Source organism: Vombatus ursinus, unplaced genomic scaffold (genome assembly GCF_900497805.2).
Source record: "Vombatus ursinus unplaced genomic scaffold, bare-nosed wombat genome assembly UNPS02014814.1, whole genome shotgun sequence".
Lineage (NCBI taxonomy): Eukaryota > Metazoa > Chordata > Mammalia > Diprotodontia > Vombatidae > Vombatus > Vombatus ursinus.
In genome coordinates, this window is record NW_020954592.1 from 2,895,656 (window position 1) to 2,911,198 (window position 15,543).

Consider the following 15,543-nt stretch of genomic DNA (forward strand, 5'->3'; position numbering starts at 1 on the left):
TCCTAGGTGCTGATATTGTTCTGAGCACTGCTATTCTCATGATACCAATAATCAAAAGCAATACAAGACCCTGTGACGTAAGTAAATCTTTCTTTTAATCCCATGTCTGTAAATCAGATAAAGGGAAATATTATTAAAGCCTACATGTGTCATAAAAATGAAGAGCGTTGGTATTGGAGGCTCTCTCTCTCTCTCTCTCTCTCTGTCATAACAAAAGTCTCTGACCCCGCTCTTTCTTTTTTTCTATGCTATGAAAACAACAAAACAACAACAACCTTTATATGTGCAAAGTAGACTCTGTGATGCTGAAGGCATGTGCCAAAGAATAGAATCTATTTCTGGAACTGGTTAAGGAGGGCATTGAAATCCCTTGTCTATTAACATGTTTAGTTTAGTTTAGCCTCTGAATCTTCAGGGAAATGTAATAAAACAGAAAAGTAAAATGATGAATGGGTTTCATTCAAGGCTAGTTGCGAACAGTGATATTTTACAAACAAGTTGATAAAACTGGAAACAATCCTATGCAATTCTGACACATATATGACTGTACAATAAGATTATAGCGTCAGCAATATAGCCTTACAGTATTTAAATAAATCACTACATTCCTTTATCTGTTTAGTAACAAGGTATCTGAAAATTATTGATCCTTGCAAAGTCTCTAGTTCAGTTCGTTTTTTTCTTATCCAGCAATACTTCAGCTGAATTTCCAGGTGGGTACATTGGACCCAGGTTTGTTTGGATTTAATTGACCGCTAGATAATTTATTTAAGAGTTTGAAGGGACTTCATTGGTCATTTGGTTCATTCCCTTGCTTTAGCACATTAGCACAGGGCTGAAGTGATTTGGCCCAGTTAGCTGGTATCCCCATCAAATTGGGAAACAGTTCTGTATCTCAACACTAGTCCTGATGATCTTTAGAGAGAAGTCAGAAAAACCTCCTATATCTTTCCTGTAGCCATAAGAGCCGTTGTTATCACCATTGTATTTTGAAATTCCAAAAGGTTTTTGGAAATACCTTAGGAGAATGGGGACACTTATACCACAGAGGACTTTAATACCTCTCTCAAGAAGAGCTAGATAGCTCAGTGGATAGAGCACCCAAGCCTGGAGTCAGAAAGATCTGAGTTCAAATCTAGCCTCAGACACTTATTAGTTTTGTGACCCTAGGCAAGCCGCTTAACTCTGTTTGCTTCAGCTTCTTCATCTGTAAAAGTGATCTGGAGAAGCAAACCACTGCAGTATCTTTGCTGAGAAAGCTCCAAATGGGGTAGTGAAGGGTAGGATACAGCTGAAAGACTGAACAACAACAAGACACGTATTTGAATTTGGAATCTGGGATTCCTCATCTGTAAAATGGGGATAATAATAGCTCCTTCCTCACTGTATTGTTGTGAAGATCAAATGAGATAATATAATATTAATAAATAATCAAATGAGATAATATATCATAAAGCTTTTGCAAACCTTAAAGAATTATGTAAATGCCAGCTATTATTTTCATTAGTAGTAGTGAGTATTACATTCCCACTGCTATCACCTTAGATCAGGCCCGCATCACTCCTCACCTGGATTATGATAATAATCTCTCTACTGATGATCTCCCGCTTCCATATTCTCCACTTCTCATCCCAGTCTTAACAACTGTGCTAAAATAATGTTTGCATTATGTACATCTCGTCTTGTCAATCCCCTGCTTTAAAAACATAGGTTATTCCCCATTGTCTAACAAGTAAAATAGAGACCATTTGGCCTGGTATTCATGGCTGGCCACAGTTTGGATCTCACGCACATTTCCAGCCTTATTTCATACTACATCTTATTACGTGATCTGGAAATTAAGTAATTTCAAAAAAAAAAAAAAAGAAAGAAAAAGAAATTAAGTAATTTCCCAACCTTATCTTGCCAGATCCTGCCTCTGTGCATTTAGGGATTCATGTTATTGTGCCTGGAGCCTGCTCCCTTCATGTTTTCATCTCTTAGAATCCTTCAGTGCCCTTCTCAGGTACCGCTTCCTCCTTGAAGCCTTCTCTCAACTCTCTTCCACAGTCCCCCACCTTTCTCGATAGAAATTACCCTTATCTCATCAGATCTCATTAACCACTCTGACTTGTCGTAAGTACTTCTCTCCTGTGCACTAATAAAAACTCTAAAATTGAAGATACCCGTGTGTAGTTTGTAATAATAGTTCTCTAGGGGGAGCTGCTGGCAGGAAAGATAAAGTACTGAAGATATCACTTCCGGCAGTTAGGGAGAGCTGGTGGTATTTCTTAGACCTGCACAGACTGGGTAATTTTTGTCTTTCTACCAAAGACAAGTGACTGTCATCTGTGTTCAAGGTGCAAGCTTGTCTCTCTCCTTCGTGTTAAGGTAAAGAAAATTGAGGAACATCTCTTTTAATCTCCAAATTATCAGGGAAAATGACATTTGTGTGTGTGTGTGTGTATGAATGTTTAAAACAAAGAAGAAAAAAAGGACCTTGACGATGAAGCAGAAAATCTCGATCTGTCAAGAAATTGAGGGCAGAAGAACATGATAGAGAGAAAGGGAAAGAACTACTGTACACGTAGAGCTAAGCAACAAATATGAGTCACTCACCTAAATTTTGGCAAAGCATTTGGTAATCCTGTGCTATTCTTGCAACCAACATGATGAGAAATAGGGTAGATGATAGTAATTTGTCCATTCAGAATCGGTTATAGGGCTGAACCCCAAAAGTAGTCATGGTTAACTTGGAAACAAAATGATAGACTAGAGGTGCAAAATGAGGCATACATTATCATATATAGCCAATATGTGGATTTATTTTCCTTGAATATACTTATTTGTTTAAAAAAAAAGAAAGTTTACTTCATTTTTCATAAACTAATATTTATTGAGTACCTGCCCACATTGTCCCAAACACCATCTCAAACATACAGAGTCCTTGCCCTCTGAAGTTCCCTGGCTCATAAGCAAAGCCATTAGTTGTGCTCATACCATATTGACAGGTGGACACTGGGACCAGTGGGGCCAGGCTAAGCCCTGGGGCTGGGAATATTTTCTAAGACCTCCATGGAGGGCACAGCCACTCTTCCCTCTGGCCATGAACTTCCTTCCTGGGCTAGAGAAGAGCAAATAAATAATAGAATTAGAGTTTGACCAGATCTGGGGCAGGGGTAGGAATTGAATACCTCTCTGTAGTTGACTCGGGGAAAAGATACCCCTTCTCCACTGTTTTTGGATTTTTTTAGGGGTAATGAAAGCAAGACTGAAATAAAGGAAGAAGGGAAAGAGCATCAATGAATCATTAAATAAGTAAAAGAAGGAGAGCAGAAGGAAATTCAAAAGGGGATATTGAGGAGATGTGGTAATGGTAGTGGGAATTGAGCGAATCACACTCACTTCCATCTTGTGACTCAATTCTGGAGCTAGCTCAGTTCCCTTTGTATTCAGTTATGGGTCTAGTCCAATTTCAGTCTGATGACGAAACATTATTCAATTATGAGAATTGTCAGAAAACATTTTTGCATTGTTTGAACCTAGACCTGCCTGGCTGGGAAGCTGGACCGCCTCTGTCTGCTGCTTAGAGAACCTTAACTAAAGACCTAGGTTATGTTGACTGTAAATCTTGTCAGATCTGAAGATTGATGCAAGGAATTCTTTCACAGTTATGTATCTCTCAAGCAATCTGTATGTCTTATCTGAAAACTGGATCCATACTAGTCAACCAGTTATTGTTTCCATGTTCCTTTGATTGTTTACAGGTACCCGTGGGGAGTGGGGCACCTCTTCTTCTGATTTCAGGGAAATGTACTTATATGCTCTTCCCCTCCCAATTTGGAAAGTCCCTAATCTTTCTTCTAATTAGAAATCAGATTACCTAATTTTGAATGCTGGTTAATTATTTTTTTAATTACTTGGTCTTAGCTGATTTATTGTTTTTGATGCATAAAAGTCTGTCTCCCCTTATATTCGGTGCCAAAGTTGAGGAAGGCCTGGTCCCAACTTGTTAGGTAGTTGGCATGCATCACTTAATAAATTGATATGCCTGGAAGCTCAAACTTTTGTTTCCTCAGTCATTTCATCTTTCACCCACCACAATACACCATTTCAAATTTGACTTAAAAAAAAAAACCAACAAGATTTATATAGTAGACAAAAATAAATTGTCCATGATGAAAGCACATCATTTTATGCATAATCCTCTTTTTTGTTTTGCTTCGTATACTGAGATGTTTGTTTTCTGGTGTTTATTAAATTCATAATAAAAAGGAAATATTTTAAAAATAAAAAATAATTTTAAAGGCCCAGGGTGAATGGACTGCACGTTCGATATGAGTCAGTAGTATGACATAGGAGCCCAAAAGCCACAGTGACCATAGGCAGCATTAAGTAGGGACACAGTGTTCTGGACAAGGGAGGTGATAGCCCTGTTGTACTCTTCCTTGATGGGAGGACTGTGCTTTAAAGTAATATGTTTACTTCAGGATGCCATGTCTTAAGAAGGACATTTATAAACTGGAAAGTATCCAAAGGAGTTTGACTATAATACGTAGTTAAAGCCTTCAAGTTCATGTTATATGAGGATTCATGGATGGAATTGGGGATGTTTATGATGGACAAAAGATTTAGGAGGGGCAAAATGGCAAAATATTTGAAAGGATGGCCTATGGGAATGGGATTAGACACATTTTGCTTGGTTGGAGAGGACAGAACTAAGAGGCAGATTAAGGGTTCATAGAAAATCTTTATTCTGATGATTTGGAGAGCAAGCTCTGACAGGTTCTCTACCTTGCTAGGAAGTGTGGTCTCAGCAACAGACCGTGTCTCCTGTCTGACAGCCAACCTCCCTAAGAGAGGCTCAACACCAGTGTGGGTTGGCCACTTGGTAATTGATACTTTGGTCTCAGCAACCCATGAAATGAAGAGAATACCAAATAGGCCTCATTCTTATTTCATCTCCTTTCATTCTGTAGTGGTAGGAGTAAAAAAAAAGAAAATGGGACAGAAATATCAAGTCTTAATTTTTTTGATTATCTATCGACATTAACAACTATTGACACTGGAAGTTTAAAATCTTCATGCACTTATGAATGAAAGGTCATGTGACTGGAGGAACTAGATAACAATAACTTTTGACATTCTTAATGTAAATATAACCAGTGGAAAAGTATAAAGGTACGGGGAAACTAGATGGCACAGTGAATAGAGTACCAGCTCTGAAGTCAGGAGGACCTGAGTTCAAATCTGATCTCAGACACATAACACTCACTAGCTGTGTGACCCTGGGCAAGTCACTTAACCCCAATTGCCTAAAAAAAAGTATAAAGGTATGAATGATCATGCCATTTATATATAGAAATATATGATCAAGAGAAAAAATGATCAGTCAATAAATAGAGTGGAGGATAACTCTTGGGCTGTACATGTGGCTTCAGTGGTGTGTCTAGACAGTGTCAAGAGAATACAAGATATGACCTCTGCTTAGCTGACTGTCTATGAGGTATTTACAGGGGTCGCATAGGATGGGCAGGTCAGGACCGGTTGTAAACCACATTGTTGGATGAGTATTGAACTATCTAAGTTCACAGATCTATTAGAACATTAAAACTTGGGATCAACAAAAGGTAGAGTTATCCAAAAACACAGCTGACTGCCTCAGGAAGTGAAGAATTTTTTCTCATTTGAGGTCCTCAAACAAAATGCTGGATAACTACTTACCATGTATATTGCAGGAAAGGTTTCTTAAGGCCCTAAATAAAGTCACAATTGGGGCAGCTGGGTGGCACAGCAGATAGAGCACCGGCCCTGAAGTCGGAAGGATCTGAAATCTGGCTTCAGACCAAACAATTGACACTTGGTAGCTGTGTGACCCTGGGCAAGTCACTTAACCCCAATTGCCTAAAAATAATTAATTAATTTATTTTCAAAAATGTAGCCTCTTGTCCAAGCTCTCGGTGATCCAGAGTTATAGCCAGTTTGTGAAAAGGAATTGGCCCATTGGCTCCAGGAATAAGAAAACAAGTATGTATCTCTGACTCCAAACTAGTCATATGGATTGAGCCGGACTCCTCTATCCTTTATCTGCCTTTTTCCCCCTAAAAATATCCTCTTTTAAAAAAGAATTCTCTTAATATGCAAGATCCTAAACCATAGAAAAGGAATGAGAAACAATAGATAAACTTTTTGTCTACTCACCAATTAAGATACTGGGAAATCCAAAGCAAGATCAAGAAGTGGGGGAAACTATTAAAAATTTCAGATGTCATGTGGGGATCTTAGTCTTCTATGCATAAGGAGGAGCCAGGAGACACCACCACAGGGTTACTGTTATCTTCACAAATCTGTGACGGTTGGTACTTGGAGTACCCCAATCCTGAATCCTAGACTCCAAAGCCTAGCAGAAAATGGATTGGTTGGAAGTCCGCAGGGACCCCCAGTCATTAGCTGTATTCTTGTACTTTACCTTAAGAACTAGTACCAGACAACTGCATCCAGAAATGTCATCCCAATAAATTTAGTTTCAAATATATAAAGTTTATGCAAAGGCCGTCTTTCATCTTTCTTCAGTGGCTTCTGTATTACTACTGTATCTTCTACTTGGAAAGCATTTGCTAGTAAATGGTATAAAGACCAATAAATACCCAAATTCTAGTTGTAGATTTCATTCTCTTCCTCTTTAAAAAAAAATTAAAACATATGTCTTTCCCCCCCCCAAAAAATAAAGTCACAATTAAGAAACAAATGTCACTATATAGCTTCTGTTGTATAATCAAGCCTGTAAATGCAGTTGTATTAGTAATTGCAGTGAGGCAGGACTCAAGATTTAGGAAAGGTGTCTGTTCTGGGATTGATACTTTGGGGATACTTAAGGAAAGAGTAGGCTATGTAAATTCCTGTAAATCTGCAGATGAGAGGAGTGACTATAAACCCATTGAGATAGCCAATGGGAATTTTATTGGGGAAACTGTAAAGTGAAGTTACAAAGTGCTGATTGATACTTTAAAGGAGACAGCAAATAAATGATAAAAACCAATATAGTATTTTCTAAACATAGAAGTAAAATATGATTACATGTGATTAACAGCCGTTATCTTTCTTTATAGATGTGAACCTGGATAATCATGCCTTTGAAAGATTTAAAGATCTGAAAACCTTATTAAATTAAGTTTATAGTGAGCAACAGTAAGACTGCATAGAAATAAAGGGTAGGCGTATTAGTAAATATCTTGGCCCTTCTTTCATCTTCTCTAAAATGAAGAGGCCATAGTAGATTTTCTTGGAGTCCATTGACTTTATCCTATCACCCATTGGAGGCCAGAAGGGCAGGTGATTAAAAATCAAACATTTGGGTGTTAAGTGTACACCGCCCCCCCACACACACCCCCCACACACATACATATGTATATTTATATTTTTATATATACATATTTGTGTATGCATGTATTAAAATGCTTGTCCAATATTGGCCTTCAGTATGACAAATACTCTGTAACATGACTGACAAGAGATGTCTTTTTCTCCGAGGTCTGAACAGTTTAATTCTAAACAATATGAAACATGCAGTTACACTTTAAAGTGGGTTGTCCCAGGCAATTTGGTTTAATAGTGAACTCCAACCAGCTAATGTTTAACCTTAGCTTATTTTTTAAATATCGAGTATAACACATTCTGTACTTAGGTAGAAATAATTGCACCTGATATTTCAAAGGATGCCATGACTACTAGGCTTAAAGATCAAATGAGATCATATTTGTAAAGTGCTTCACAAAGTGTCTGTTGCTTAATAAACACTTGGATACTAATAGGGTCACCTATTATTCCCACCTATTCATTTCCCACCTATGGAACAAAGAAGATACCAAATGGGCTTCATTCTTATTTCACTGCTTTTCATTCTCCAGTGATAGGAGTAAAAAAAAAAATGGGGCAAAAGTGTCAAACTGTACCTTTTTCAGACTCTCTTTATAAACATTGACAACTGTTGACATTAGAAATATAAAATCCTCATCCAGTTATGAGGAATCTCTTCTCCCATATGTAGACTCTGCATTTTTTTTCTTCCATTACTTAAAAAAGTTAATGTCTTCTGTCCTCAGAAAAACAATTGTAACCAAACAATCCATTCTTAAAAACCGGATTGGGTTGAAATTAAAAAAACAAACAAACAGGAGGAATGAACCAATCAAATATAGGATCAAATTCAAAAGTAAAGAATATAGCTAATATGAAGAGTAAAGACAAAATGGGGGGGTGTAGTGGGGGAGGGGTGGGCAGGAGGAGAGTGGCATATTAACTTAGAAATTATTTTTGATGTTTTGTTCTTCCGATGTTTCACGTATCACTAGGAACCTCTCCTGCAAGCAGACACTGTGCTGTTCATGTTGTTGGATCCTTGAAGACTCATTTATAGAACGGTCCACACATGAAGTCACCATAAAGGTAATCCACACAACCTCTACCATGTTGACCCTTTTTTATCTGACATTAATTTGAAAGATAATTTGTTATAACAGAACTGTTGTCTTAACTCTTAAGATCCCCAAATAATTTTCTCACATGAGGGTTGTAGATTGTACCCCTTCCTGAATCTGGTAGGGATTAAGTGATTATGAGTTATATAGTCACTTCTCAATTATAAATTGAGAGGTGGTAGCTAAGCCTCTCAGTTTAAGCCAAAAAAAAGTTAAACAATCAAATGAAACCAAAACTATGTGTATGCCATTTTGTTGTGTAGAGTGCTAGACTTGGTGTTAAGAAGACCTGAGTTCAAATCCAGCCTCGGAAATACTGGCTATTTGATCTTGGGCAAGGCACTTAACCTCTGCCTCAGTTTCCTCCTAAGAATAATACCTCTTAAGGTTGTTGTGAGAATAAAATGAGATAATATTGTAGAATGTTTTTGCAAACAGCAGTTACATAAATACTAGTTATTATTATGATTACTATATATTGGTTCTTAGTAGACTTGTTTTTGAAATGGTTTGTTTTGTTTTTTGATGCCGAAAAGTTAGTGATATTTTTGGTGACCCTATTAGTAAGATGATCTTACTCCACTATGGATTTGTTGCTGTTGTTCACTTGTTTTTCAGTCATGTGTGACTCTCCCTGACCCCATTTGGAGTTTTCTTGGCAAAGATACTGGAGTACTTTTCCATTTGCTTCTCCAGTTAAATTTACTGATGAGGAAACTGAGGCAAGCAGGGTTAAATGGCTCTCCCAGGGTCACACAGTTACTAAGTGTCTGAGGGCAGATTTGAACTCAGGAAGATGAGTTCAGGCTCTGTGCTGTATCCACAGCGCCACCTATCTGCCCCCAGTTTATATACATCACATTAATGTTGTGAACTGTCATTAATGTTAAGAGTTCCAGATCAATGAATATTGCATGCGTGACTTTAATTTTGGTTAATCATCTGCATTCTGAATTGCTGTATGTTTTTACTGGGTCAATAATGATTTATAAACAGATTCAAACTTAAAACATTTCTGTAAAAGTTTTTGATTACATTTGGCAGAATTTAGTGAGGTATCTAAGTATTATTCCCCAGTGAAAAATTAAATCTTTCCAGTGTATTGAAAGAAGTAACAGGTCCCATTCTAGTTGTAAACACAAAAATAAATTTGTCAAGGTATGTAGAGCCTAGATGAAGTCTGGAAAAGCTGAAAAGAAATGAGGCCGAAAGCTGGGGTAGAATTTAATATTACATGGGCTCTTTTTTTTGTTCCTTTCATCTTGTTTTTACCAGAATTTATGATTATGGGCCAATCCTGAGAAATATTGGGTAGATTTGCTAAATTAAAATAGTTTATTTTGTTTGCAGTATGTACATTCTTCTTATTTACTGTGCTCTTAATACATATTCTTCACAAAGTCAGGGAAGAAAGTCACTTAGATTTTCAAAAGGTAGGAATTCTTGAGTTTAAAACTGTGATTCACTTTGGAAGTTCCTTCACATTACTGTTGTGATTAAATCAGAAACTAATGTTAATTTTGTCATTTGATCTTCCAAAATTCATTGAAGCAGGTTCTTTTGACAGTAGAAGGAAGTGAAAATTATCCATTTCTTATATATAAAGACAGATGGGGGAAGGGGGCTAATTGATAGTTTTTTCTTTTTTATACCGGTTGCTTTCAGTATACATTCCCCCTTCCCCTCTCTTGTAAATTTTTTTTAAAAAAAGCTAAGCAAAATCAAAGGATACCAAAACTGTGTTGTACAACATTTTGCCTCATAATTCTCCACCTCTTGACTGAGTGATCTAGATCTAAAAGGGACCATTGAGACCCAGGGAGGTTAAGTGATTTGCCCAGTACCACACATGTAGTAAGAATCAGAGGTGGGCTTTGAACCTAAGCCCTGTGACTCCAGAGTACCTTTATCATCTTGTGTCTTGAACTGAGCTTGGCCATTACAGTTATGAGAGGTATTTAGGAAATATTTTCATTATACCATTTTAAAATAACAATCACCATTACTTAAAACAAACAACATTTAAATTTAACAAAAAAATACAATTATGTGTTGTGGGCATTTTTTCTTACTAACAAACATAATTCTATACTGGAAATCTGTGTATTTTTAAAATTTTTAATTAGGTAAAAGGTATTAATTTTTTTTTAAACTGTACTTGTAATTTCACTGGTGTAACGAGTTCCTGGTGAGGAAACTCTTTACCAATGCAGATAGGCAACTATTCTGTGAACTTTAGAGTCTTAGGCAGTTGCTTAGGACACTTACTCTCTTTTTTTTGTTTTGTTTTTTGGGTTTTTTTTTAGGCAATTGGGGTTAAGTGACTTGCCCAGGGTCACACAGCTAGTAAGTGTCAAGTGTTTGGTCTCAGGCCAGATTTGAACTCAGGTCCTCCTGACTGCAGGGCCAGTGCTCTGTCCACTGTGATAGGACACTTATTCTCAAAGCCAGTGTGTGTCAAAGACTTGAACCTGCCTCATCGACCCCAATGTCTGTCTTGTATGTACCAATACACACTGCCCATCACAGATTTAAGAACAAAATCCCACGAACTGATAATTAGTAAAAATTTTCTGACTTATTTGCAAAATTGGAGCATGATTTGGTACTTCAGGAATACTTTATTAAATTAATATAAATTCATATGTAATTGTTACTGCCTTTTGACTTTTAATTTTCCAACCCGAATTTCTGTAGACCTAGGTATTTTTCCTCTAAAATGCTCAAAATGCCAACCAACATTCATCACTCTTAAAATTTTTACTCAACATTTATATTTATATATTATTTATATTATATTAATATATGTTATCTATATTACATTTTAATATTGTATTTATAGAATTTATATTACTTTATATAAATTATTTCTATTATATTATATAGTATTGATATATATTTCTATAAATATCATTTTTATAAATATTTTTACTTTGTTTACTCAATAGTTTTACTTTTTCTTAAGCTATTTCCAAACCAGTGAAAAAGATAGTGGGTAAATTCCATGCTATACTCTGATGTCTAATTTTCCCCTAAGAAATAGTTGATACCTTTCCCTAGGCCAGTTCCTTTAGATTCCATATTCAAAGTCATAGACAAATTAATTTCTAAGGGTGTGGTGAGCACAGTAACATAGTTTGCCCTATAATTAGCATAATATTCATTATAGTAATTCATGGAACAATTTATTACATTTCAATGTTTGTCTGCAATGAGGGGACTTGGTTATCTAGTACAAGTTGTCTCCCCAAAAGCACACAACTCTTCCCCCCCAAAAAAACTCTTGAGACTTCTGCGTTAAAGTAGTAGGTCTAAATTACTTTGCATAGGTCCATATGGCTTGAATGCCCTTGTCCCACTGCCCCTTTCCATCTAAGGATATGAGATTTCTCCCACACTTACTGCTTACACTTGACCTTTTCCCCCTTTGCTCTTCCCAACCCATCTTCTCCAAATGCTTCAGACACCCAATCCTGGGACACCCAATACCTTCTGATATGGACATATATATAACCCCAACATCCTGCTACCTGCAAGAGCTAAGATAACCACTCTGAACTGGCCGATGCCCTATCATTTTACAGCTCCTCCTCCACTCTATCCCTACCAACTAACATTTCATTAAACTGATAGCAATCTTTTTGCTCTTGCCCAAGAAATAACTACCTTACTTTTAGGATGGCATTTAGGATCAGAATTCTAGCCTAGGTCCCACCAATGAATTAACCAGCAGCTGGCATTCTTTACTAAAATTAACACAGCATTTATAAAATCCAAAAGAAATCACCAACTTATTTTGAAAAATATGTCATAATTTATTAAGAATATTTAATATTTTCACAGGTAAATAAAATTATGTATAACAATATATAAATATCTTCCAGAAGGATAACATCTTTTAAAGACAGATTGATTACTAAATAGGAAGAAACATGTACAGAATTTTTCATTCAACAAAATTTGTTGTCCGTATCAGGAGAGTGTGTTAGTATGTGGGTTCTTGGCTGAGATATATAAATTACATAAATTGGCTAATTATCTCATCTTACTTCCTAGAACCATTTTCCTTGAAACAGACAAAATTTTTTTTAATACTTCAGTTTTTGTCAGTATGGCAGGCAGTCAATTTTGCTACTTTTTAGCAATCCTAATCAAAATGGCAGTGAGAGGAATAAGTTAAAATGATTGGTTTAAATATGTTTTCAGATAATAGGGCTTTCTTGATTTCTTCTATCAATTCATTCTATGATTATTGAGATCTGGTTGTACTTGAAACATAGAAGATTTTTTTTTTTTGTAAAAAGTAGAAGATGCAGAATACCTAAAGACTATACAGTGTTTTACAATTTTTTAATGGTCATTAAGAGAACTATAGTATATGATTGCATATCTCATGCAAATTATCCAAGTTAAGTGTTCATTTGAGATTATTAACAGAATTGGCACTTAAATTCTTACTCTCAGACCCTTGAAACTAAGCTTCCATTTACTAATGATTGGGGAGTATGTTAATATAGTATACAATATAATCCAGTTTCACAGGGGAACAACCTGTAACTTAAATACTTTTTCAGGCCAAATTAAATGCCACAAATTGTAGGTGAAATCTAATGATGGTGCCCATTAAAATTACACAACCTAAAATTAGACTCTCATTTCAAAGCAAACCACAACAGAGTGGTGACACAGAATTTCCTTCTACAATCTCAGATGTCAGTAGCTGATATTATTATCTGCATCTACATTCACATTTGAGTAAATTATCTTGTGCCAAGAGTTAAAATCTATACATGAAGATAGAAAAAAAAATATGTAGGTGCTAGTAAATCCCATGACAGAGAATTCAGAGGTTCTGAATAAAAGAAGGTATTTCTATGATCCATAGAAAGAATACTTTGTTGATGTAGTTATGACAAATTCTTCACAGTACATTATTGTATATAAGTGCTTCTCTTACCCATCAGTCGTCACTTTCTGTAATTAATGACAAGTTTTTTGTATTGTACATGGTGATGAAAACTGATGTCTTCATAATTATTTTGTCCTGTCAATTGCCCTTCAATTTTCTTAACTTATCCCCAACTTCAGTAACCCGGACACCTCTGAAGAAGACTCACTTAAACTTCTCTGCTATTATTTCACCACTCCAAAAAAATTCTTTTTCTGAGTGTTGAAACTATAAGGAAGAGAAAAAGATGCTTAGGTTTATTGCCTTTATTGTGATCTACTGCACTGCTGAAAAACTGCATACTGGAAATGTAGTACCTAGCAGTATATCCATGTTGGATAAGTTCCATAATAATCATATAATTTGAAGACCCTATGGAGTTCGTTGCAAAGAGATTTCATCCATATTATCATTTGGGGGCTAAAAAGCCGATAGTCTTAGATGAAAAATTACTTAAGTCTTGAAGGATAAAAATCAAATCTACATTATGATTTACATCTCTTTGAACGTTTTAATCCATTTACTGGGACAAAAAGTACCCATTCTTTTTCATTAACATTGTTTCATTATTCTTACTTTATGCTTCCTCAAATACGCATTCTTGACTGGTTTGGAGTTGTATTTTAGTTTATTGGTTTGGTATGTGTCAGGGGGAAAACAGTTATCATTTTCTTACCAGCCAAGAGAGATAGATTTCCTTCTCTACAGAATGAGCCCTTACAGAGCTAGTTCTCCAGTGGGGAAGCTGTTAAACATCCAAAAAATGAGGGAAAAGTTTCAGTGAAATCAAGTGGATTTATTCAGAGAATGACACAAGCCCATTCTCCTCTTTTCTTCAAAGTCCATTCTAAGAAGGTGCAGAGGTGTATGCTTTAAACTAGTCCAGCAGGTTTGGAAGGGAATTATTCATGCACTCTTCTCTCTACCTAACCTACCTACCTAGGGGATGCTTGGGAGCCATGTGCATACATCAAGTACTTGTAGGGGTGGGCATTGATCCATCCTCACCATTTGTGTCAATAGGAAAAATTAGAGAAGAGGGGACATCGTTGCCTTATTCCTGCCTCTTTGAATTTCCCAAACAACTTTTCAGTTAGCAGCCACCTGGGGCTGAGGTAGGGGATGTGGTCAAGACACAGCACCGAGTTGTGGTTATTCACTGTGGGCCTGGCAGATGTTACTGGAGCCACAGGATTTAGAAAAAAGAACGTGGGAGTCCTATCCGCCTTATGACTTACAGGGAAGCTGGAACCATAGAGTAGTTGTAGCTTCTACAGTTAGTATTTCATTATGTATTTTAAATACTTCCAGATTCTGTGAACTACGGAAAAGTTAAGTTGCAGAGTGATTTACTTTAATTATGAATCTTAAAACACACATGTGTATACGAGTATAACAATGCCGCTGATATAAATGCTAGCTTACTTCTGGTTGTGTTTATTTAGTATGTGGTGGAGGGACCTTTTAATTTCTGTATGCTGGGCTTTTGTTTTAGTTATGCTAAAGAATCAAAATGGGACAAATCAACAGAAGTTACAACATAGATCATGCCATATATTTAGAGGTAGAAGGGAGGGCAGCTAATCCAACCCTTACCTCACTTTACAGATGGGAAAACTGAGGGTCATGGAAGTTAAATGACTTGCCTAAGATCACACACATAATTAGGTTATCTATCTGGACTGGAGCCTGGGTACTCCGATGCCAGAGCCAGTCTATTTTGTCGACAGCTGTATGCAATATCTTAGATTCATACTACGCTTCAGCACTCCAACAAAGAAAACTTCCATCGTTCTTATTCTGTTAGAGATCTTAGAGATCATTTTTCACAATCGTAGATTCAGCATTATGTGGATAAACAGTCAATCAATATTTATTTAATAACCACTTACTGTGTACCAGGCACTGTGCTAAGTGCTGGAAAGCAGACATGTTAACACTGGTCCAGTAGGACCCAGGAAGGAAAAGAAGTAATGCATGACAGAAAGGAATTAGCTCACAACAAAAAGAAACCATATTTTGAGTTTAAGAAGTTTAAGAAGGAATAATAATTATAATAAAGGTAAAAACAATAATAATTAGCTATAGCACCTACTATATGCCAGCCAGTATGCTAAGCACCTTACAGTTATTTTCTCA

General features: G+C 36.3%; 1 protein-coding gene across 2 annotated transcripts in view; it reads left to right on the top strand.

Annotated features, from left to right (window-relative positions):
- Positions 1-15,543, top strand: part of TBL1X (transducin beta like 1 X-linked) — a 374,495-nt gene that overhangs the window by 233,181 nt on the left and 125,771 nt on the right. For both annotated transcript variants that reach the window (XM_027835315.1, XM_027835316.1), the window contains exon 4: positions 8,331-8,424. The gene's annotated coding sequence lies outside the window, so the exon portion shown is untranslated. The remainder of the gene's footprint in view (positions 1-8,330; positions 8,425-15,543) is intronic.